This window comes from Tachypleus tridentatus, chromosome 2 (assembly GCF_004210375.1).
Source record: "Tachypleus tridentatus isolate NWPU-2018 chromosome 2, ASM421037v1, whole genome shotgun sequence".
Lineage (NCBI taxonomy): Eukaryota > Metazoa > Arthropoda > Merostomata > Xiphosura > Limulidae > Tachypleus > Tachypleus tridentatus.
In genome coordinates this window covers 143,667,824-143,694,805 of record NC_134826.1, presented here as the reverse complement: position 1 = coordinate 143,694,805, position 26,982 = coordinate 143,667,824, and the positions used below count along the sequence as shown (strand labels likewise).

Genomic DNA, 26,982 nt, shown 5'->3' with positions numbered 1-26,982 from the left:
TCAATGGAAGTTCTGGCCTTTTTCGGGAAGCAGTTTATCACAGCTTGCCAGTCAAACTTGAGTTTATTCACCGTGTTAGACCTTTCTAAGCTTCGTTAGTTAAATACAAAACAAGTCATTGCATTCATTAGATATTATTGTAATAACTGTCGGGAAACTTTTAGAGTTGCTCAGAACAGAACATTTTTGAAAAGATGGATGGTTGTGATTTTGTCAAGATATTTCTATAAGTTTATCAGTTTCTTTCAGAAGAAACACTTTCAACCAGGAAAAAAAATGGAAGTTAGCAGACGCACGTAGTAAGGATCATTGTTTTCATCTTGATAGTGGAAACTACCGAATACCTTTATTTAGGGAATATACTGCTAATTATTCAGAAATACTGATCAAAAATATATATTTTGAGCCAAAGGAGATTCATGACATTTGTATATTTTTATTTTATATTTTCGACTATAAGTTTGTTTGTTTTTGAATTTCGCACAAAGCTACTCGAGGGCTATCTGTGCTAGCCGTCCCTAATTTAGCAGTGTAAGACTAGAGGGAAGGCAGCTAGTCATCACCACCCACCGCCAACTCTTGGGCTACTCGTTTACCAACAAAAAGTGGGATTGACCGTCACATTATAACGCCCACACGGCTGAAAGGGCGACCATGTTTGGTGCGACCGGGATTCGAACCCGCGACCCTCGGATTACGAGTCGAACGCCTTAACACACTTGGACATGTCGGGCCACAGGAAATGAAGCTAGTCATCATCACCCACCGCCAACTCTTCAGATACTCTACATTACAACGACCCACAGAACTGATAGGGCGAGCAAGTTTTGTAGAACAGGGATTCGAACCCGCCATTCACGTCCTTGGCCATTCTGGGTCTGACATTCTTAAAGACTTTTTTTTTAATTAGAAATTACTTGTTACACAACAAAAATATATAGGTGAGTTATTTGTAGATTGCTCCGAAAACACACATATTGTAAGATAATACTAAATACAACCACCGTATTTTTCGCGATGTAAGACGCTACATCGTGGAAGACGCACCCTAGTTTTGAAAATAAAATTCTAGGAAAAACATATTTTGACTCAGCAACCAACACCTTGATGCAACTTTCACGTTTTTCAACCTACTAAGTAAATGCAGTCAATTTCATCATATTATTCACAGTATGACGACAATATCAGCTAAACCGAATGTTTTATGCAATTGAATATACACGTAATTGGTAAGTAATGTTGTGTAGGAGAGGTCGTTTTGAGTAGACCCTTAATCACCCTTAATCCATTACTTTCGTTTTGGAAGACGCATGGGGAATTTTCAACGCATTTGTAAAGAAAAAAGTGCGTCTTACAAGGCGTAAAATACGGTATAAATACGCTTTATGAAACAAAGTACAGAGTCCAACTTTGCTTTGTCTTCTTTAAAATTCTCCTAGTCATAGAAACTTTAAGAGACTTTAATTAGTAAACAGCAATATCAAAAAAGGCTTAATGCATACGATAATCATATAATTAATTTAGTTATTTCAAGTTTATATATAACCACCTGTGTATAAAGAGGTCTTACAAGCTAACATTCTTTACTATTAAATTGTGGCTCTGGCCTGGTTGTTTCAGATCGAAGCCGCATTGGGCTATCTGCTACGTCCACCGCGGGAAATCGAACCCTGATTTGTAGCGATCTCCGTGAATATAGTTCCCTAGACCATTTTTGTAATCTACTTTTCCCTCCTTACCACAGACTTCTCCAAGCTTCAAATAACCTTAAAATATTTAGTAAAAACTATACTAATATATATTACAGACAACGATCACGTCTGACAGTACAGTTTTATCGCTGTTATCAAACAAGTAACTACACATTTTAGGCTTAGTAAATGAATGCTTTTCGAATATTCCGAGTGGCCTTTTCGTTTGAAAACGTATAGTAACATAATGCAACTTGTGAAAACCAATGAATTTGCTTATATGAGATTTCCGTTGTATTGGTATTTATTGTGCTGATAAATGAAAAAAAAAAAAACAGACATCAGCTTCATGCACTTAAACAGATGTTTTAAAATAAAAATTCTACATTGTGTTTGTTAATTCAGAGTCGCACTGGCGTCACCACATGACAGAATGTTTTTTTGTTTTTTACAACTAACAGTTCCTGAGTTGCTGCTCCATAAACCATCATATCGGAAGTAGTGCACAAAACTGCATAATTTTAACGTGAATCACTAAAATCGGACAACTCATATCCGGTGTGAGATTTGAAGAAAATATTTAACGTATGAAGTGCAGCTTCACCTGCGGTAATTTGATGTCAAACAGCGACCCATTGACGCAACTTCTTATATCAATATTTCAAATGTGGTAATAAGCCAGGGTGATTTGGAAAGCTGTCGTAACCTTCAGGTATTAAAGGTGTGTTAGATCAGAATACTTGGTTTCTCCACTCAATATTCCTGTCATTCGACGGACAGTCCTTGGAATTTTACGTACGTACTAATATAAACGTTAACAGTGTCATCATCTGAAATAATAAGAAAAACTCTTTGATGTGGACAGAATAGATTATCACATAGCATCGCCAAGTACGTTTTTACCTTTATATTACCGTTAGGACTTAAAAAAAAAGTGTAGTGAAGTAATGTAAGTTTGTTTTGAATTTCGCGCAAAGCTACACGAAGGCTATCTGCGCTAGCCGTCCCTAATTTAGCAATGTTAGACTAGAGGGAAGACAGCTAGTCATCACCACCCACCGCCAACTCTTGGGCAACTCTTTTACCAACGAAAAGTGGGGTTGAACGTCACATAATAATCGTTCCCACGGCTGAAAGGGCAAGCATGTTTGGTGTGACGGGGATTCGAACCCACGACCCTCGGATTACGAGTCGAATGCCTTAACCACCTGGCCATGCCGGGCCGATAGCTTTGTAAGTAATCCGAACAATTCCAGATTTTTGGCAGAGTGTGACAGCCAAGTAAGAAACATTCGGTATCAGAATGTTTTATAACTTCATTTGATATAATTTCATACTTGTATAAATGATAGATATAAAGATATATGTTTATAATGCATATTGTAAGCATTTATTTCATTCACGTGTATTCGCTTTAGATTTTATCAGCCTTATCGTAACTAAAATGAAACGGGTTCTTACACGTTCTTTGTGCTATCGAGTAACATTATACTGGTCTGTTCGACGGTCGGAACATCCATTTGTGTTGTTTTTTTAATAAATCACCACTGCAAGCTGGCCATACTGTATGGACAAAACAACATATAGCAGTGGAGTGTTGCGTCCTCTGTATTCTGTATTCTTCAGCACTTAATTTTATCTAGACACAATTTTAAACACAACTTTTAAAAATACGAAAATATGTAAGCAAAATAATAGTACTGGAAGATTGTTTGTTTGTTTTGGAATTTCGCACAAAGCTACTCGAGGGCTATCTGTGCTAGCCGTCCCTAATTTAGCAGTGTAAGACTAGAGGGAAGGCAGCTAGTCATCACCACCCACCGCCAACTCTTGCGCTACTCTTTTACCAACGAATAGTGGGATTGAACGTCACGTTATAACGCCCCCACGGCTGGGAGGGCGAGCATGTTTGACGCGACTCGGGCGCGAACCCGCGACCCTCAGATTACGAAGCGCACGCCTTAACGCGCTAGGCCATGCCAGGCCCAGTACTGGAAGAAACCAAATTATAGTTCACTTATAAAAATAACTGGTTTTACCCTCGAGGGGTTCAGTTATACCCCTCAGTTTTTTTTTTTTTTTTAGTGTACTTGTGTTTGAAATTAAATACAAATCTGCACAATGGACTATTTGTGGTCTGCCAACTACGGGTATCGAAATCCGGTTTCTAGCGTTGTAAGTCTATAGACATGCCGCTGTGCCTCTGGGGGACTTTTCATATAAAACAAAGCTATCTGCTATGTCCCTCGTGAGAAACGTAAATCCGTATTTTAGCTTACAGGTGTTCCTTGCGTTTAGCACAAGACACTTATGATGCAGGTTTGTGATATCTTAAAATAATTTAGTGGTTCATTTTTCCCAATTTCAGTGAACGCACTTTACAGATGTCATTACGACATTCCGCCCCAGCATGGCCAGATGGTTAAGGCATTCGACTTGTAATCTGAGAATCGTGGATTCGAATCCCCGTCGCAACAAACATGCTCGCCCTTTCAGCCGTGGGGGCGATATAATGTGACGATCAATCCCACTATTCGTAGGTAAAAGAGTAGCCCAAGAGTTGGGAGTGGGTAGTGATGACTAGCTGCATTCCCTCTAGTCTTACACTGCTAAATTAGGGACGGCCAGCGAAGATAGCCCTTGTGTAGCTTTGCGCGAAATTCAAAACAAACAAACTATTACAACGTTTCGATTTCTGTGTGAAAATCCTTTCTTTAACTGCGTTACCACGGTTTTAACTTGAAGTAGGTTTCAACAGACATCTATGTTTACCTGTTTTTTCCTTATCTTCATTCGATATTTTGTACGTGGTGGCCACCACACCTTCGTACAAGAATCAACGTTGGTGAAGTTCAGAGTTTCAATCTCCGAAATAACTCCACCCTCAAAGAAAATCTTTTATGTGTCTCTGTAGGTGTGTTTGAGTGAGAATTCCTCTAACCTCGTTCGCTGACCCACAGTCTTTCATGCATCACAAGAAAACAACACCTACACAAAATCACTGTGTAAAAAAAATACGTTGTCTTACTAGTTGAAAATGTTGTGACGTACCTAGACAGATAAAACAGATAACTAGACTACTGTTTTGTATTCAACTCATATTAGCAGCTTTATAAAATACAATCAGACAAACAGTGAAATAAACATGTTTTGATGTGGTGTAATTTTAATCACAATTATTACTTTATCGTTTATCTGAAGTTAAGTACGAAGCCACACAATGGGCTTTTTGTACCCTACCCACCACGGCTATTGATGTCCAGTTTCTCATATCGTAAATCAGTAGGTCCCGCTGTGCCACTGGGAACAATGTTATTTACTTTTTTATTCCCCCCTAAAAAAAAGTATACATTTGAAACAAAATGTGCAGAAAATTCAACGCTATCCAGACAAGGCACACAATGATTTTTTATTATTATTATTAGACATTCTATTTATTTAGTACATTTAATATTTGCTTAGAATTTCACGTAAAGCTACACGAGGGCTATCTGCGCTAGCTGTCCCTAATTTTGCAGTGTAAGACTAGAGGGAAGGCAGCTAGTCATCACCATTCACCGCCAACTTTTTTACCAACGAATAGTGGGATTAACTGTCACATTATTACGCCCCCACGGCTGAAAGGGCGAGCATGTTTGGTGTGACGGGGATTCGAACCCGCGACTTTCGGATTACGAGTCGAGTGCCTTAACTCGCTGGTCATACCGAGCCACATTTAATGCAACTATTACGATAAATTTTAAATCTGCTTTCTGTAAGCAAAGCTACATTGGGCTATCTGTTGAGTCCAGTGAGGAGAATCAAACCCCTGATTGTAGCGTTATAAATCCATAGACTTACCGCTGTACCAGCAGCATACACAACTATAAATGCCAGAATATTATGGTGTGTTGTTTTTTTTACGGTTACTTTGATGCTATCTCACACATTTTAAGAAAGTTTTTATTACTTCAATTCAGACGAATTGTTTTAGACCATAAATGTCATTTCAGCTTTAGTTTGCGCAAAACCTCACGCTTTAAGAACATATTAATGGTACCTTACATTCCTAGCGCCATTTGTTCTCGTCTTCTCTCACTTTAGGAACTGCAAACTCATTGTTCGTTTCTTTACGATGAGATTTTATATCATTTTCATGAAGAACGCCATCTGTAGTTGATTATTCGTGTACATTTCATTATTGAGTCAGTATACCTAAAGCGTCACGCCCTACAAAAAACAAACGACTTCAAAACGAGGTAAACGGCCTTGCTTTAAACAGTGCTCTCGTCAATTTCATATTCCTGAAGAAAGAATTACACGCGAAGTGGATACGAAAGGAAGACCATTCCAATAAGCCATTTTTTTAAATTTATTTTAGCCCTAAAGTACCGAGCTGTCTAGTAGGTACATAAAAGCTAGATCATTATTTATTATCATAACCCACGTGTGATAATTGTTCCTGTGTTTACGTGTTACAACTTTTGAGCCTCTTGTGTCTGGTGACCTCGTCTCAACTGTCTAAGGGTTGATTGTATCTGAAGGTTTACAGCACTGTTCTGTAAACGAATCGTTGAGAAAATTTCAAAATACTTTAAAATTTAATTACGAGTAATACTAACAGTAGGGTTCTACAAGTCTTGCTAAAACAGCAAGAGATTGGGTGTATGTGTATACATATATATATATATATACATTCTAGCTGGTGTACCCGTCCTTTCTACGGGTGAAATAGAAACTAATTTGTAATAAAAGATAGTAAGTTATGTTTCTAGTCTTTTTTCTTAACGCAATAAACATTAAAAGTGCAAGAAAAATACATAACGAAAAGAAAGACACAGTGTTTTCAATAATTCTAACAACAACAGATGCATAGTCTATAAAATGTTGGTATTTTTTCCCCCAGAATTAGATATGAAATTAGATAGGGGATCGCACCCTCACTTCATTATCTTCCTCATGCCATCCTGTATCACTGTGTCAAGTGTGGTATTGGCTGATTAAGAAAGTGTGGAAACGTATAAGGAACAGATACACAGACACTTATTGATGTGGAAACGTATAAGGAACAGATACACAGACACTTACTGATGTTTACATAAATGTAATACGCACTTGTTTATTTGTTAATAACCAAAACAAACTTGTATTTATAGCTTTTAAATCAGTTTTTAAGACACAAAATCAAGTGTTTCAGTTGTATAAGAAAACAAAAACTTCCAAGTATTATAATGGAGGTAACTGGACCATGGTTAAATGTAGATGATTTTGATGACAGAAGTTTCTTTGAAATATCGTTACAGACTATTTAATAGGAACACAGGAATAGAATGACTGTGTAAAAGTGTGTTCACACTGTTTAGGGTGAGATAAAAACCAGAATATTGAATCTGTTTGGGTTTCTATTGGTGGATATAAAGGGAACTTGTTACAGACCACCAGATGATACTGATGAAATTGGCAAGAAACCTTACAATGAAATTAAGATATCAGCTGTTCCAGAAGTCATCATGTCATAATTATGATGATTTTAATTTTAGACTTATAGGTTGGGAAATGTTAGAGTCAAACCATGAGGTTTTACAAAAACTGTTCAAAATGGCCCTCTTCAATAATTGGTCAAAGAGCCAACTAGAAGCGATATTACTTTATATTTACTGTTTGTTTGTTTTTGAATTTCGCGCAAAGCTACTCGAGGGCTATCTACGCTAGCCGTTTCTAATTTAGCAGTGTAAGATTAGAGGGAAGGCAACTAGTCTTCACCATCCACCGCCAACTCTTGGGCTACTCTTTTACCAACGAATAGTGGGATTGACCGTCACATTATAACGCCCCACGGCTGAAAGGGCGAGCATGTTTGGCGCGACGGGGATGTGAACCCGCGACCCTCAGATTACGAGTCGCACGCCTTAACACGCTTGGCAATGCCGGGCCTTTTGCTTTCTCTTCAGGTTTTACTTGTGTAAATTTACGGAGTATTGAATAGTCAATATAATTTCATTAACAGAAAATCTTTCCTTCCAAATCTTTTGATATTCTTACTGTTTGTGTGGATGAGAGTGAGGATGTAGATTTGGTGTGTCTGGACACACTTGACAAAGTGCCACATAAAAGGCTTGCATATAAAATCATTTCTATAAGTATGGAGGATAAGTTAGAAAATTAGATAGAAGAGTGGCTGGATGGAAGAAAACAGATAGTTGTTAAACATGGAGTTCAATCTAACTGGATTCACGTGACAAGTGTGGTACCTACGGATCAATCTTAGAATGGTTTCTTCTTTTCTTACTTGCATTAATGACATAGATGAAGGAATGGTCAATAAATACTTACTGATGATTTCCAGGTCTTGGCTGTTGTTGGCTGTGAAGAAGTTAGGGCGTTTGGTGAGTTGGGCAAATAAATAGCAGATGAGTTTTAATTATAATAAATGTGGGTTACCATAATATGAATTATAATTTAGATGGGAATAATCTTAACAGTTTTATGAAGGAAAGGGATCTTGGTGTCATAGTTCATTAGTCTCTAAACCATCGAAGTAGTTTGTTGTTGAAAGTCGTAGAACAAATTGGATTTTGGGTTGTTTCTACAAAAATATTGAATACAAGTCTAAAGAGGATATAATTTTATTGTGTATATCACTGGGTAAGCCACAGTTAGAGTACTGTGTTCAGCCTTTGACCCCTTACCTTAGGAAGGACATTGAATTAATGGTAAAGATTAAGAGGACAGTTACTAGAACAGTCTCTAAGGTGGAGAGGTTTTCTTATGAGGGTAGTTTAATATATTTGAAGTTGTTATCTCTTGATCTGTAGTGTTTAAGATTATAAAGGAAACTGCTTATGTTCATATGTTTTCTCATCTTCCATTGTGAGAACAGCAAGACCAGAGGACACAATTATACATTTTGGCCAGGTCATTTTCATCTAAGACAGTTTTATTTTCCTAACAGGATGGTTGATTTCTGGAATGGATTGTCATCAAATGTTGCGGAAGCTGTAAATTTAAGTGAGTTTAATAGAAAGCTTGATAATTATATGGTCGATAAGGTTGGTTTTAAGATTTATTGGTTTGGTCTGTTCCGCATTTCGCGCAAAACTACATAAGGGCTATCTGCGTTATCCGTTCCTAATTTAGCAGTGTAAGACGAGATGGAAAGCAGCTGGTCATTACTACCCACCGCCAACTCTCGGGCTACCCTTTTATAAACGAATAGTGAGATTGACCATCACATTATAACTCTCCCATGCTTGGTGTGACAGAGACTCGAGTCCGCGACCCTCAGATTACGAGTCGAGTGCCTTCACCACCTAGCCTTAAGATTTATTTTAAATTTATTTAGTTCATAGTTTTAGTTTAGTTTAGAGCATAGGACAACCGAAATGGACCAGCAGATTAATGTGGAGTCCGTATTAACTCATTCAAAAAAGTTTCAAAACATTTTCTCTGGAAACCAAGTCACTCTTTATTAGCCGTTACTCGCTAAACGTATTAAAAAACTTTTTTTTTTAATTGTGACAAGCAATCAGTGTTTTTCAGCCGTGACGAAACATAATGTAACAACATTTTCGTCCATCTATTTATACTCGTGAACTTAGTTTGTAAAATATCGTTTAACATACAAGCCGATTTAGTTAGTTATTCGAGAATTTTAAAATTAATATGTCAACAGTTTTTAACCTATCGAATAATTATTGCACTTACGCAATTAATTTGTTCTTATAAACCCAGATACAGAGGGGAAAAAAATACACAAGTTTTGAATGGTTTCCAATGAAATTATAGACGAAATTGGTATTTAATCTTAACAGTTTAAAACCAAATATTTCATATTTGGCTTTCACAATCTGCCAAAGATGTGGAATTTGTTCGGATTACTCACATTACTGTCGGCCCGGCATGGCCAGGTGGTTTGGACACTCGACTCGTAATCTGAAGGTCGTGGGTTCGAATCCTAGTCACATCAAACATCCTCGCTCATTTAGCCGTAGGGGTGTTATAAATACGGTCAATCCCACTATTCGTTGCTAAAAGAGTAGCCCAAGAGTTGGCGGTGGGTGGTGATAACTAATTGCCTTCCCTCTAGTCTTACACTGCTAAATTAGGGACGACTAACGCAGACAACCCTCGTGTAGCTTTGCGCGAACTTCTAAAAACAAACAAACTCTTAAAACAAAAAAAACAAACTAAAATCGATAGTTACGTATACGCGGTTCGGTCGCACGAACTATGTCATTCAGTCTTGCAGTTCTCTAGTTTATTAGACATATTGTAGCACAGTATTGTAGTTCACTCATTTCTTTAGGATATGACGTGGTTATGTTCTAAACCTAGATGCGATATTTTCAGTCACAGCGTTTTCAACGCCCCCTATAGGCTTAACCAGCTTAATCTCCACGGTGTGCGAATTCAGTTATACCTGCACTCAAGACATAGTCTCTTCTGACAAGACAAGCGGCATGTGCTTCAATTCCTGAAGCTATCTTTGTAAGTACTACAATTTTTTTTTGGCATTGTCTTGATGCTTTATCTGTGTATATTTAATATTTCAAATTCAATAACAAAGACGCTTGCTTGGTAGGAAATTCACCTTATAACTTTCGATAAGAACGTAAAACTCTGCAATCACCTTTGTAAATAGCACACTGTAATTTTTGAAAATCATAATGTAACAACATGTGAGTTTGATAAACAGACGAGGTTTAAGATAACCAAGTGGGGTTGTCGCGTTTTGTTTGTTGTTGTGTTTTTTTTTGGGGGGGCACTCCTGTACAAGACACGTGGGATTGCTACTACAGGCGATATACACGTTCACTTTCTACTGTGTGGATGCAATCAGGTTTGTATTACTAAACCTCGTTGGCCGTGCTGTTAACTGATGTGTTAATGTGAAACTTAAGAAAGCACAACAAGTTATCAGTATATTGGTTTTTGGAATAAACCATTTTGCTACTTAATAACCTAAGATACGATCTGTAACCGAGTGCATGATGGCAATCAGTTACCAGTTTTTTCCAACGCATCTCAGAAGATTTCAGGCTTATATACTGATATTGTCAGGAGTTTCCATTACATTCCTACCCATAACTATCTTGCTGTTGTAAACTGTTATTCGTTAGAAATATTCAATTATAGCACGTATACTACATTATAATTTTACATCAATTTCTGTTGTATCGAATGGCTTTTGTGTTTGTTTGGTATTACAGATCCAGGAAGACATTCGGATGTCATTGTAACTTTCTGCACCTAACGCAGCGTAAAAAGGCTCAAAAGATAGGTTACATTATGTAACACAAATTTTGTTCCTGGATAGTATGTGTTATTTCTTAATTGCTTGTGTTGTAAAAGTACAGAAAATGAGCATTGTTCCCTTCATTTGTGACCTGGATAATGAAATTTAGAAATTAATCTATTTTCTATGTAAAAACGGGCAAATTTACACATTTTCATTTACATAAGGTCTGAATAAAACAACATATGAATCAAGATTTACATGTATTTATACTAAAGTTGTACAAAAATGTTTAAAAGTGAGTAGTTTTTCGAGATTTGCGACTGTAATGTAAATCACTTTCATGTATCAGACCCCAAATATAGTCTCCCATCATGTTTTCGTTATACGCTCCCAAGTCATAAAAGCAAAATTTGAAGAGAAAAAAAGGTCTTTTCCATTTACTTTAGGCATAAACAATTGGGAAATAACACATTCTGTCCAGAGTCAAGAAAAAGTAAAAATTTTGTTGCATAGTGTGGCCTGGCATGGCCAAGCGCGAAAGGCGTGCGACTCGTAATCCGAGGGTCGCGGGTTCGCGCCCGAATCGCGCAAAACATGCTTGCCCTCCCAGCCGTGGGGGCGTTATAATGTGACGGTCAATCCCACTTTTCGTTGGTAAAAGAGTAGCCCAAGAGTTGGCGGTTGGTGGTGATGACTAGCTGCCTTCCCTCTAGTCTTACACTGCTAAATTAGGGACGGCTAGCACAGATAGCCCTCGAGTAGCTTTGTGCGAAATTCCGAAACAATACATATTGTAGTTAACCACTATGAACAACAAAGTTTATCAGAAATTGCAATGTGAAAGAAGAGGCTTAAGATATACATATAAATAAATAAACAACATTTTAGAATATATGTATAACTGGGTAAACGTCATCAAAATAAATAGTACTTCCTAATTAAAGAATGATATACATTTATATACATAAAGTAGTGAATGTAAAAATTTAAAAACAAACTCAAATTTTCTGATAACCTACGAAACGTGTTAATACGTTCGTCGATATAATACAGCCACATAGATCATCACCCAACTCTGTGTTATACAGCTTTGTCGCTGTTCGTTTGAAGTTAAGCAACAGAATGGGCCGCCTGTGTTCCGCCCACCACGGGTATCGAAACCCGCTTTCTGTCGTTTTAAATCCGCAGGCATACTACTGTACCACTGGGGCCATAGTTTAGCCTCATAAAAGAAGATCAGAGCATTTGTTCTTAACACGAACATGAGATCTAACTTGAACTGGAGGGAAAGTTAATAAAATGTTGACTATGTGACAAGTTCTGGGTGCTACACAATAACAGAAATAGAACATTTATAAGACATTTTTTTGTCAGTAATTGAATTATATAGGTTTTAGAAAAGTTTTCTCTAAGTTTCTGAATGACATAGTGAGCTTGAGTACCTCCCTCCTGACGGAAGTTACGTAAAGTCGTGATTAATGAAAGGTTACCTTCAGACATGAAAAGTTGCTCCTATTATATGTAATCGTAAAAAACTCTCTTAAAACAGAGAAACGTAAAATATGGAATCGAAAATTTGCATGCATTTTCGATGGGCACATCAAACTTCCTTGTCAACTTCAGTGAAGATCCATTAACAGGGGGTAAAGAAGTGATATAAAAACACGCCAATATTCAACGTACTAACCTTTTGGTGGAGATCTATCCACACCCTGCAAACTAGTTACATGGACAGACAACAGAATATCCATCCACAACCTGTAAGTAGCTACATGTACAGACAACAGAATATCCATCCACAACTAGTGAAGTAGCTATATGTACAGACAACAGAATATCCATCCACAACCTGTAAGTAGCTATATGTACAGACAATAGAATATCCATCCACAACCTGTAAGTAGCTATATGTACAGACAATAGAATATCCATCCACAACCTGTAAGTAGCTACATGTACAGACAACAGAATATCTATCCACAACCTGTAAGTAGCTACATGTACAGACAATAGAATATCTATCCACAACCTGTAAGTAGCTACATGTACAGACAATAGAATATCCATCCACAACCTGTAAGTAGCTACATGTACAGACAACAGAATATCTATCCACAACCTGTAAGTAGCTATATGTACAGACAACAGAATATCTATCCACAACCTGCAAGTAGCTATATGTACAGACAACAGAATATCCATCCACAACCTGTAAGTAGCTATACGTACAGACAACAGAATATCCATCCACAACCTGTAAGTAGCTATATGTACAGACAACAGGATATCCATCCACAACCTGTAAGTAGCTATATGTACAGACAACAGAATATCCATCCACAACCTGTAAGTAGCTATATGTACAGACAATAGAATATCCATCCACAACCTGTAAGTAGCTATATGTACAGACAACAGAATATCCATCCACAACCTGTAAGTAGCTATATGTACAGACAACAGAATATCCATCCACAACCTGTAAGTAGCTATATGTACAGACAACAGAATATCCATCCACAACCTGTAAGTAGCTGTATGTACAGACAACAGAATATCCATCCACAACCTGTAAGTAGCTGTATGTACAGACAACAGAATATACATCCACAACCTGTAAGTACCTATATGTACAGACAATAGAATATCCATCCACAACCTGTAAGTAGCTATATGTACAGACAACAGAATATCCATCCACAACCTGTAAGTAGCTATATGTACAGACAACAGAATATCCATCCACAACCTGTAAGTAGCTATATGTACAGACAACAGAATATCCATCCAAAACCTGTAAGTAGCTATATGTACAGACAATAGAATATCCATCCACAACCTGTAAGTAGCTATATGTACAGACAACAGAATATCCATCCACAACCTGTAAGTAGCTATACATACAGACAACAGAATATCCATCCACAACCTGTAAGCAGCTACATGTACAGACAACAGAATATCCATCCACAACCTGTAAGTAGCTATATGTACAGACAACAGAATATCCATCCACAACCTGTAAGTAGCTACATGTACAGACAACAGAATATCCATCCACAACCTGTAAGGAGCTGTATGTACAGATAATAGAATATCCATCCACAACCTGTAAGTAGCTACATGTACAGACAACAGAATATCCATCCACAACCTGTAAGGAGCTGTATGTACAGATAATAGAGTATCTATCCACAACCTGTAAGTAGCTATATGTACAGACAACAGAATATCTATCCACAACCTGTAAGTAGCTACATGTACAGACAACAGAATATCCATCCACAACCTGTAAGTAGCTATATGTACAGAGAACAGAATATCTATCCACAACCTGTAAGTAGCTATATGTACAGACAACAGAATAATAAACTGTGTAATATTCGGTTTGACTGATTTTTTGTTTGCTATTTAAGTTGATTCATCACGTTAAAACATTCAGTGGAAAGAACAAACATCATTGGCTATTATTTTTTAACTGGTACATTAAGAGAAGGAATGAAATTCAGTTTTTAGTTTTGTACCAAATCCTCAAAGTAATACCGGTTTCCAACAGGTTATTTTGAAAAAAAAAAAAAAATTAGGTCGCAAACTAGTTTGTTATAAGCTTATTGGGGCAAACTTTTAAGAACACTTGGAGAAAGTTAACGTGCTTTTGTTTGTTTTTTTCTGATCCAGGTTAGTAGGCTCAAATCAAAACTTGCTACACTTAATTTGTGTTTTAAAATTGACATTTTTCAGCACCGAATATTATTGATAGTACTGAAAAACTTTGGGAAGGACATATCTTAATGTCGTAAGTTTTCTGCAAAGACTGCTTACCCTCACTTTGTAAGTTACCTGACGAGACGAATCGAAGTTTTATCTACAGATACATTACCACACTGAACATTACTCAGAGAAACACTGGTAGATCAAAACAGGTTAAAAAATATTTACATTACTCAGTAGCCACGTAATTGCAAACTAAATCTACCATGCAGGTATTCCTTAGGAGGTCTAAGGTCAAGGATCTCGTAGGTCCTGCACACTCGTCTGCCAAGTAATTAATGAAACCACGGTTACAGAAACACTGCATGTTCATGCTGCGATATACAAACGTTCCCCTTGCTCTAAGTGTAAAACTCGTAGCAGGTGTTGAGTATAAATTTTACCGGTTTGTATTGCATTCAAGTCTTGAGTTGCCTCCCAGGTTTCAGCATGGCCAGGTGGTTAAGGCACTCGACTCGCAATCTGAGGGTCGCGAGTTCGAATCCCCGTCACACCAAACATGCTCGCCTGTTATACCAATAGATGCATTTTTAAGTTTAAATATCGTATTTCTTACATATCTTACGCAAACCTACAAAGTAAAGAAACACAAACAATAGATCCTGAGAAATGTTTACTTCACTCTTCAATAGTTCTCTTTGCAACTTTTGTTTTGAGCACCCAAAACCCTGAAACAAAATGGAGCATCGGATTCTGGTTCGTGCCTTAACTGAAATCATAGAATTTGTTCCTTTTAAGGCCCGGCATGGCCAAGCGTGTTATGGCGTTCGACTCGTAATTCGAGGGTCGCGGGTTTGAATCCCGGTCGCACCAAACATGCTCGCCCCTTTCAATCGTGGGGGCGTTATAATGTGACGCTCAATCCCACTATTCGTTGGTGAAATAATAGCCCAAGAGTTGGCGGTGCGTGGTGATGACTAGCTGCCCTCCCTCTAGTCTTACACTGCTAAATTAGGGACGGCTAGCGCAGATAGCCCTCGAGTAGCTTTGCGCAAGATTCAAAAACAAACAAACAAACTGCTCTAATACTTCACGCGGTTAACATTTCAACAAGAATTGAAGGCATCATAATAAAGAAACATTAACACTTACTATTAATTATTCATAAATATAGATAATATAACCCAATTTAGAAACAAAAACACATATTTTGTGTTCATAGTATATAAATATTTTAACTATTAACTTTTTTTTTAAATCCCGATATTATAAATCGTTTCCCCGATAAGAGAAAACAAATTTATTAACCAAAGTTTATATTTTTGCTTCCATGTGGCTTATGTAAAGGCTTGCTTGCTACGTAGAGGGCGATAAACGACAAGAGGAATTCTGCACCTACTTTCCCTCCTAGATAATTCAGGTTTTGTATCGACTCCTATTTGTTTGAGTTATCTCTAATTCTAACCATTTCCAAAAGAGGCATTACTTGCCCACTAAGCTGCTCTTGTGGTCTGTGTTACCTTTTTTAGCAAACAGGTTGACTTAGAAATAGGCCAACGAACGACTTGTCCAATTGGAACTTAGTTGCGTCACGTGGAATATGACATCATAACACGTCGGAGGACTTTTCTTACGGGAATGGGTAAGTCTGCAGCTACTGGCAGGTGGTGGTGCACTCGATCCACGAGATCTCGGATCCATCTAGTCTTCTTTGAAAGTTCGAAGGATAGTGTCATCTCTAACGTTTGAGTGCGCGAATCTATTAAAATACGCGTGCGAGTAACCATGGAAACGTGACAGATTACCTAAAGTACCTCAGCAAGTCGTGCACCATCCTTGACCGCACGCCTGAAAAAGGGCTATTCATTTATTGAGGTTGTTGGCCAGAGAATATACCAGTCTGGTATGTTAGAAATACGCTAAATATAAATATACTCCATAAGAATTGGAATTCCAGAATCATTTAAGGTATTTTAGTTGGTTAAAGCATTTTGTAAGTTCTGTAAAATGTTAGGTTGATTTTTATCATAAGAGTCGCTGTTTGCATTCTCATGACTAAAACTTTCAGTCTACTTAAAGGCGAAACATTAAATATCTGTGTGTTTTTTTAGAACTAGGAATAAGTCACGAATTAATTTTCATAGAAATGAGAAACGTGACAGTCATAATTTTTAATGAAAATTTCTAACTTCCCGATCTATAATGTTCTTAGAGGTAATATACGTAGATATCAGTTATTATAATATTATTATAAATATGTGTGATTAAAAGATTACTAACAACTGTGAAATAAATACTATAATTTTCAATGTGAATGGCACGTTATGCAACACGAGATAAACAAGCAGGTTAAAACAGTACCTTCTAACTAGATAGTTTGATGAACTGTCAGTTCTACAACACTTATACAGATCTTTTTAACCAGATAGTTTGATGAACTGTCAGTCATACAACACTTATACAGATCTTTTTAACTAGGTAGTTTGATGAACTGTCAGTCATACAAAACTTATACAGATCTTTGTAATCAGATAGTTTGATGAACTGTCAATCATACAACACTTATTCAGATCTTTTTAACTGGGTAGTTTGATGAACTGTCAGTCATACAACACTTATACAGATCTTTTTAACCAGATAGCTTGATGAACTGTCAGTTTACAACACTTATACAGATCTTTTTAACCAAATAGTTTGATGAACTGTCAGTCATACAACACTTATACAGATCTTTTTAACCAGATAGTTTGATGAACTGTCAGTTTACAACACTTATACAGATCTTTTTAACCAGATAGTTTGATGAACTGTCAGTTTACAGCACTTATACAGATCCTTTTAACCAGATAGTTTCATGAACTGTCAGTCATACAACACTTATACAGATCTTTTTAACCAGATAGCTTGATGAACTGTCAGTTTACAACACTTATACAGATCTTTTTAACCAGATAGTTTGATGAACTGTCAGTTTACAACACTTATACAGATCTTTTTAACCAGATAGTTTGATGAACTGTCAGTTTACAGCACTTATACAGATCCTTTTAACCAGATAGTTTCATGAACTGTCAGTCATACAACACGCCTAGAGTTGATAGTGCGAAACTTATTCAATGGCATACTGCAGGCTCAAAATCTCACACCTTCTAATCCACAACCTATCACATAGAAGCGAAATAAACGTATTTATCAGTTTGAGATCAGCAATCTAAGAACTCGTTTTTGGTGTTTGACTTAAGTTCATTTCTTGAGATTTAATATCTAATCACCTATGGTAATGAAATTACCAGACCGAATCGTATAAATGGATAATTTTGAAGTAAAGAAAAAACGCTTTTATTTGTGGGAAGTACGTTACTTACATATAAAAAATATGGACAACATTAATTGTAACGCTTTCTACATTCCCACTTTCACCTGCCTAAAGTTTTATGATTACTGAGTCACTGTGGAAATCTTCATAAACATAAGTTTGCCTAAAATAATATCAAATATAATCAGTTCTACACCTAATACTTGTAAGATATCATTGAAGGTGGGGCCCCGGCATGGCCAGGTGGGTTAAGGCCTTGGACTCGTAATCCGAGGGTCGCTGATTCGAATCTCCGTCGCACCAAACATGCTCGCTCTTTCAGCCGTGGGGGCGTTATAATGTAATGATCAATCCCACTATTCGTTGGTAAAAGAGTAGCCCAAGAGTTGGCGGTGGGTGGTGATGACTAGCTGCCTTCCCTCTAGTCTTACACTGCTAAGTTAGGGACGGCTAGCGCAGATAGTCCTTGTATAGCTTTACGCGAAATTCAAAAGGAACAAACGTTGAAGGTGTAAGAAGATGTGAATGGTACCACTGATGTCAGTGTCGGTGTGAAACGTTAACTTCGGTTTTGTTTAGTTGTTTGTTGATTTTCGCGCGAAGTTTCTCGAAAGTTAACAGTGTTAGTCATCCTAAATTTTGAAACAACAAACAGTTAGTTAGCACCACCTACCGCTAACTCTGGATCTACGAATAGTGAGATTTATCGTTCTATTACAATATTCCCATGACTGAAAGGACGACTTTGTTCGGTGACAAGATTCGATCCCGCGTCCTGAAGGTTATAAATCGATTGTAACTTTATTTAATACTTTCCGTTTATCTCACCTGTCTTATCCTCCACCCTCCATTTCTACGACAAAGAACACGTTGTTGTTGATTCCTTTATCAAATTAGAGTCGTGGGCATGTTTATTTGTGTAATTATACAGAAGCCAAACTCTTGTAGTTACGTAAGCCTAACTAGTAGTTTAAAATATTGGAACTATGAAAACAAAAATTAACTGAACTTTTTAGATTACAGAAGGCGTTTGTTTGTTTTGAATTTTACGCAAAGCTATTCCAGGGCTATCTGTGCTAGCCGTCCCTAATTTAGCAGTGTAAGACTAGAGGGAAGGCAGCTAGTCATCACCACCCACCGCCAACTGTTGGGCTACTCTTTTACCAACGAGTAGTGGGATTGATCGTAACATTATAATGCCCCCAGGCTGAAAGGGCGAGCATGTTTGGTGCGACGGAGATTCGAACCCGCGACTCTCGAATTACGAGTCGGACGCTTTAACCCACCTGGCCATGCCGGGCTATAGGGCGTTTGTACTTTTTCTTGAGAAAACACAGAGTTGTTTTTGCAATATATTTCTAATACTTGCTTCCCTCGAGCGTGAGGAAAGGGGAAGCCCCTGTGGATTTAACAAACAAAGTGAAGAGGAACCAGTCATCGGGTTAAATCCTTCACGCCCACTTGTTATACCAACAGATGTATTTCTAAGTTTAAATATCGTATTTCTTATAGCCCCCCGCTAGTAGAGCGGTATGTCTCCGGATTTAAGACGCTAAAATCTAGGGGTTCGATTCCCCTCGATGGGCTGAGCAGATAGCCTTTGTGGCTTTGCTAAAAGAAAAACACACACACGTATTTCTTATATATCTTACGCAAACCTACAAAGTAAAGAAATACAAACAATAGATCCTGAGAAATGTTTACTTCACTCTTCAATGGTTCTTTTTGCAACTTTTGTTTGGAGCACCCAAAACCCTGAAACAAAATGGAGCATCGGATTCTGGTTCGTGCCTTTACTGAAGTCATAGAATTTGTTTCTTTAGGGCCCGGCATGGCCAAGCGTGTTATGGCGTTCGACTCGTAATCCGAGGGTCGCGGGTTCGAATCCCGGTCGCACCAAACATGCTCGCCCTTTCAGTCGTGGGAGCGTTATAATGTGACGGACAATCCCACTATTCGTTGATAAAAGAGTAACCCAAGAGTTGGCGGTGGGTGGTGATGACTAGCTGCCTTCCCTCTAGTCTTACACTGCTAAATTAGGGACGGCTAGCGCAGATAGCCCTCGAGTAGCTTTGCGCGAAATTCAAAACAAAACAAATTGTTCCTTTAGTATTATTTTTGTATGAGGGTCGAGGTAGAATCAATTTCTGTTTCACTAACACCAACGCCATCTGCTAGAAATGTCGTCTATAAGATTCAGCAGTTTATGATCCCCATGTTTTTTAAAGAACTACCTGCAGAATTAGAAAGTTGTATGGAGTAACAAAAATATTGTCCTACTTTCCTACCAAACTGCACGTGGACTCGAGGCAGCTTGTAGCGACATCTACTTCTACTGAAATATTTAGGAATTTCCCTAAATATTCTGAAGTTTTTAAAGCTTCTTTACTTTTCTAATGGGGACAATATTGTCGATGTTGCTTTCATAGGTAAGATATATTAATATTAATCGTACGTAGTTTTTAATCTTTCTCTCCTGTTAAAATGTTTTCGGAAACGGAAACGATCTGATATATTTGACAAATTCGAACTTGAGTATTTCTCTAATTTTCTGAATCAACTCTTATCTTCTTATATCTTATATGAACATGTTTCATTCTTTCAACAAAACTTCCCGTTAGCGTAAGATGTTTTCATCAATTTCCAGTGAGAGGACAGAGTTACTTCATTTTAGAAATAAACTCGTTTTGATAATTCAAATAAGAAAAGCCCGTATTAACGTAAATCTTCCTGATTTACATTAAGCCAAATAAAAATAAAAAGGCTTACCAACCATATTAGTTTACAAGGTATGATGTAACTTTTGAGAGATGATTTTGTCTAACATTCAAGAGCACTTCAAACGTATTCTCAACATGTAAGTAGTCAACCAAATTAAAACAAAACTTGGCCCTCTAGTGGCACAGCGGTGGAAGTAGTCAACCAAATTAAAACAAAACTTGGCCCTCTAGTGGCACAGCGGTGGAAGTAGTCAACCAAATTAAAATAAAACTTAGCCCTCTAGTGGCACAGCGGTGGAAGTAGTCAACCAAATTAAAACAAAACTTGGCCCTCTAGTGGCACAGCGGTGGAAGTAGTCAACCAAATTAAAACAAATCTTGGCCCTCTAGTGGCACAGCGGTGGAAGTAGTCAACCAAATTAAAACAAATCTTGGCCCTCTAGTGGCACAGCGGTGGAAGTAGTCAACCAAATTAAAACAAAACTTGACCCTCTAGTGGCACAGCGGTGGAAGTAGTCAACCAAATTAAAACAAAACTTGGCCCTCTAGTGGCACAGCGGTGGAAGTAGTCAACCAAATTAAAACAAAACTTAGCCATCTAGTGGCACAGAGGTATGTTTGCGGACTCACACCGTTGAAAACCGGGTTTCGATACCCGTGATGAGCAGAGTACAGATAGCCTATTGTGTTGCTTTGTGATTAATTTTAAACAAACAAACAGGAAGAAAACTCCAGTAAATACATAAATAGACTCGTGACGTAACCAGGTTAAAGTTGAAGATTTTGTTTGAATTTCGCGCAAAGCTACACGAGGGCTATCCGTAAGACTAGAGGGAAGGCAACTAATTATCACTATCCACCGCCAACTCTTGAGCTACTCTTTTACTAATGAAAAGTGGGATTGACCATCACTTTACAACACCCCTACGGCTAAAAGTGTGAGCATGTTTGGTGTGACAGGGATTCGAACCCACGACCCACAAATTACGTGTCGAGCACCTTAATAACCTGGTCGTGCCGGGCTAAAACTGAGAAACAGTCTTAGATATTCCAACACGAGATTTCAGCATTGCTAGCTATTATAGTGCGTTTTTATCTGATATGAAACGTACATCGTCGTCTGCAGCGTTTTAGCACATTTAGGAGAAAATAGAAATTACATACACATAGATTTATTGTACAAATCTAGATCGAAATTGTTTTTTCCGGAGTGGACGCTATAAAACAGAATGAATAAATATATTTAGCAGTTTAAAGGGCCCAGCATGACCAGGTGGGTTAAGGCGTTCGACTCGTAATCCGAGGGTCACGGATTCGAATCTCCGTCGCACCAAACATGCTCGCCCTCTCAGCCGTAGGGGCGTTATAACGTGACGGTCAGTTTTATTATTCGTTGGTAAAATAGTAGCCCAAGAGTTGGCGGCGGGTGGTGATGACTACCTGCCTTCTCTCTAGTCTCACACTGCTAAATTAGGGACGGCTAGCTAAGCTAACCCTCGAGTAGCTTTGCGCAAAATTAAAAAACAAACAAATAATCATTCTAAAATTAATCAACACATTGAAACATTTAAAAGTTTTGTGAATATGATGCTCATTAAATTATTGTAATTTTCAATTTCTTCAAAATGCAAATTGAAAATTTTAATGAAAAGTAAGCTTAGTAAGGTCAATGACGTAAAGCCAATGTCATAAGTTTTTAGAATAAATGATTGAGGTCACCGGTGTCAGCGGAAACAAAGGGGTACTCATATGAATGCAATTAAGTTCATACATTACAGAACATCTTACTAGAATAAATCAGATAGAAACACAGGTCAAAGGTCATCTCCTGTATCGTTTTCACAATGCTATACCATTTTGCCTCATTATGTTGAAACGTTTTCCACGGTAGAACAGCTAAACTCCAGAGTTTGTTAGCCCAATTTGGCTTTGTTTTGAAACAAAGGTGCAAATTGTAGACGCCTCGAAAACTTGTATTGCTTAGATATATTGATTTGTCATGACGTATTGCATGACGAAGTTTTTCTATTGCTGACTATTCGCACGATAAAAATTTAGTACTTATCTTTATAGTAAAAAGCTCATGTATCCGGACAAAAATTTGAGGATGGAAACTATGATGAATAACAAGAAATCTTAACTTTCACACAGTTTATTTACAACAATAAGATATTATTACTGTATACATTATTACCTCATCAAAAGTTTTACGAACTCAATATGTATATACTTAAACCATGGTATATACATATATACATTGTGCGATGGTCAGGGTGGCTTTGTAGGAAGCGATAGCGGCGAAAGTCTTACCTGCTTTCAACACCCACATCTTAATGTCCTTCCACAATCATTCACGTATTTAAGTAATGTACAGTAGTTGACTGCAGAAGTATCTTACGGACCGAAGTGGAAAGGTCATGGACCAAATTAGGAAGTGTGTATAACTCAAGAAATGATTCTTCATATCAACCTTATGGTGGCTGTTGAAGTATAAACTTAATCAGTAACAGCAATACTGAGGGGTGGAGAGGGTTGTAACCCCCTGTAAACACGACCCCCTTTTTCAAACTACTACCCCACAAAGTTTGGTTGAGGTTAGCCCAGTGACTTAGAAGTAGTTAGATAATGGAAAGACACACTAATTTTTGGGCTTTATATATTTATAGAGTATGCTAAGACTAATTAGTTCTTTTCTTTTATTTTCAACAGTATCTTTATATATTTATAGAGTATGCTAAGACTAATTAGTTCTTATCTTTTATTTTCAACAGTATCTTTATATATTTATAGAGTATGCTAAGACTAATTAGTTCTTATCTTTTATTTTCAACAGTATCTTTATATATTTATAGAGTATGCTAAGACTAATTAGTTCTTATCTTTTATTTTCAACAGTATATTTATATATCTATAGAGTATGCTAAGACTAATTAGTTCTTATCTTTTATTTTCAACAGTATCTTTATATATTTATAGAGTATGCTAAGACGAATTAGTTCTTATCTTTTATTTTCAACAGTTTCTTTATATATTTATAGAGTATGCTAAGACTAATTAGTTCTTATCTTTTATTTTCAACAGTATCTTTATATATTTATAGAGTATGCTAAGACTAATTAGTTCTTATCTTTTATTTTCAACAGTATATTTCAATTTTTGTTATTAAAAATAATGTCGCAAAAATTATAAATATTCACGTAGAATCATAACATTTATTTGAAATTATTTTATATTTAAAGTGTTCGTCATGGTAAATTAATTTTTATATTAACTGTATTTGCATGTACATTTTTTTTTTTTTTTTGTACACAACATCTAACTCTTTCGGGAAAATGCAAACATTCGCCATTTTCTATTGTTCACTTATTTGACCTCTTGTTTTTTTTTGCTTTTTGAATTTCGCGCAAAGCTACACGAGGGCTATCTGTGCTAGCCGTCTCTAATTTATTAGTGTAACATTAGAGGGAAGGCAGCTAGTCATCATCACCCATCGCAAACTCTTGGGCTACTCTTTTACCAACCGTCACATTATAACGCCCCCACCGCTGAAAAGGCGAGCATGTTTGGTGCGACGGGATTCGAACCTGCGACCCTCGAATTATTTTGGTCACGGACCTCATTTCTCTTTTCTTTTTTCTGTGAAATATTGTTTACTATAAGAACATTAAAATAATATTAATAATTAAAAAGTTCACTTTTTGTATCATTTGAAAAAACTTGGATAGAATCCTAGAAGCTCCCAGTTGTGCACCGGTAAGCTTGAGGAATTTACCATAGTAAAATTGAGGATTCGATGCCTGTGGTTGGCACAAAACAAATATGACATTATTTAGATTTGTCCTTAATAAAGAACAAACACATTTCTGGAAAAGTGTTTGTACATGCGTTGTTGAAAAATGTAAGTTGTGAAGATGCATACGTTGCAAAATGTACGTATATCAAAATTAAGATATTAAACTGTAAACAGACAAAATACTACCTTCACATAGCTGTAGTAAGTTCTAAGGAAATTTCGAAATAACACCATTAAAAGTTGTATTACTGAAACAGAATCATAATCTAGGCGAAAATATCTTCGTATGATCAAAACATGCGTGATAGTTCGTTATAAATCGTACTGTTATAAACACTAGTAGTTTGTTAATTAATAGTAATATAGTAGAGAAAAATAAAGTTTGATATAATAACGGAGAACACTCTAAAGTTTCGTTAGAAAATAACGCCAATCATTAAATTGTAATTAAGATATCAAGATAAAACTAAACTAAATGTGATAATGAGGTTTCATACTATAATGTATCGTTCTGTGATTAAGTAATATATTAAGCCTTAATTATGACTTAGTCTAGTAACTAATAATGAAACACTGACATAAATAGGACCCGTAGCGATTATGTAGTTATTACATGTAGTTTATTGTAATTTGAGAATGAAATATTTTTATTTACAGACAGTGTATATCAGAATTGATAAAACGACACCTATTAACGAGAGGCGGCGTGAAGGACAAATTTCCATTGGTGAACTTTGCCCCACAGTAGTCCCCATCTAAGATAGTTGTTTAAGGTTCTGAAGTGACTTCTACATTATGACTTCCACTGACACGAAAGTGTTAATTTTCTGCCCTAAACTAACCCAGCCCACTCACCCCGATAAAAATATCTTAGAAACGCCACTGCTAACGAGGTAGCTAATTTTTAAACAATATATAGTAAGAAAATTAAGCCTAGTTTCTAAGGAAATAAGGGTGTGTCCTGCAAATGCGGGCATGACGCCTTATTTGTGTAGGTGTATTACCTAGCCTAACCTGTCTGAAGCGCCCACAGAAAATACGACCTTGGCTTACATACGGTGCTTCGTTCATGCCCGCCAGTTCTATAACCAGTTGTGTTAACCCTATCCATCAGATGACGGTTGTATGCAGCTGGGAATATTTTATTATATTTCAACCTATCAGTGTCTTTAAGATCTCTTCTACACTACACAAATCTCGTAAGTATAAAAAACGTAATTTACGAAAAAGTCCAACGTTTGAAAATCTTATATTTGTGTTTTCAGTGTTTTTGAGTAATTTTTAAAATTATTTCATAATATTTTGTCACACGTTATGTATTAAGTATTTCAAATACTTTTGTGTGTTTAGTCATTCTCAAGGACGAATAAAAAGTACGTTTGGTTTCTATAAAGATTTTTAATTTGTTAGTCCGCTTGATTTTAACATATCGCGTATACCGAAGTTATTTGTTCTAGTTTTTTTCGTTTAATTTTGCAAAATATTTAGAAACATTCGTAGTTTCTTTTACCTTTTAGGTTCTTTGCTGTAATATTCTTCTCTGTTATTGTTGTTCACCAGGTTTTGAAGTTTTATTTCGAACCGCAGGCCTAATTTTCTCAAACAACGCTAACGCTGAGAAACGTATTTGTTCGTTCTTAGTTGGCACATCACGAAAGATAAGTTGCCCAGTCACGTACGTTAAAAAAATTAAAAAAACACTTGCTAAACTAGTCCTCTGAATTAAACAACCAATTTTTGATAACTACAACTAAATTTCTTTATAAGTAAGCAGTTTTATCCATTAAACTGGTATTAAATGTAGCTACATAAATTTATCACAATCACTCAGAAGCACCAATACTGTTATATCATAAAATTATTGTTTTAGATGGCGCTCTTTTACATACCCTGACAAATAATTTTGTTTGGTGTATTTCAATAATATTCAACGAAATATTCGTAATTTATTTTTTGGAATAATATTTTTCTTTCACGCATAGTTTATCTTGTAAAAAAAGTTTAGATGAACAGTTACAGGAGAGGCATATATACGTTCCACTCATAGATACAAATTTATGTCTTATATAACACGTCTTTAAAATTTTTTGTTTCAAATTTATGACCAATTTCATCTTATCTTTATGTGATCTAATCATAAGGCCTGCTGTTTGAAAGAGGTTTGCTAGTAATTGGTATTTTAAGTTGTCTTTCATTTACAACATCTGGTATTTGAAAAACAAAATCATTATTGCCACTTATTTATTTTTACGACGTATTTTTAGTATCAAGAATTATTCGCTATTTCTGTTAAATAAAGGAAGTCCTTCAACCAGGGTGATCTGGTGACCTACATAGGCCAAGTAGAGTAACTCAGGTTAACGAGCACAGACTTCCCGGTTCTTCTTAAGTGTGTTGGTGACCCAAATTTGTTTAAATTTCGTAAGGTGAATGCCCTAGTCAGGCCTACTAAAAGTTATCTTTGTAGTGACGCTGCTGACTTTGAAATGAAATATTTACTTGTCGAACTGCGCATGCACCGAACCCTCTGTGAG

At 36.7% G+C, this 26,982-nt stretch overlaps 1 protein-coding gene and 1 long non-coding RNA gene across 7 annotated transcripts in view; one reads left to right on the top strand and one right to left on the bottom strand.

The window, feature by feature from the left end:
* The window catches only part of LOC143245276 (uncharacterized), an 88,641-nt gene that overhangs the window by 31,743 nt on the left and 29,916 nt on the right, over positions 1–26,982 (top strand). Inside the window, exons 1-2 of one of the 6 annotated variants that reach the window (XM_076491442.1) lie at positions 16,263–16,522; positions 25,106–25,647. The exons of 1 other annotated variant lie outside the window; for it this stretch is intronic. The gene's annotated coding sequence lies outside the window, so the exon portion shown is untranslated. Of the gene's footprint in view, positions 1–10,074; positions 10,158–16,258; positions 16,523–16,569; positions 16,588–25,105; positions 25,648–26,982 lie in introns of those variants that run through there. 4 more of the 6 variants (XM_076491443.1, XM_076491439.1, XM_076491444.1 and 1 more) reach the window with 4 other exon arrangements.
* On the bottom strand, positions 486–26,277 carry LOC143245278 (uncharacterized). Its single transcript, XR_013025549.1, has 3 exons — positions 25,959–26,277; positions 4,464–4,692; positions 486–2,521 (listed from the first exon to the last, which is right to left on the bottom strand). It is a non-coding gene; the product is annotated as an uncharacterized LOC143245278 (long non-coding RNA).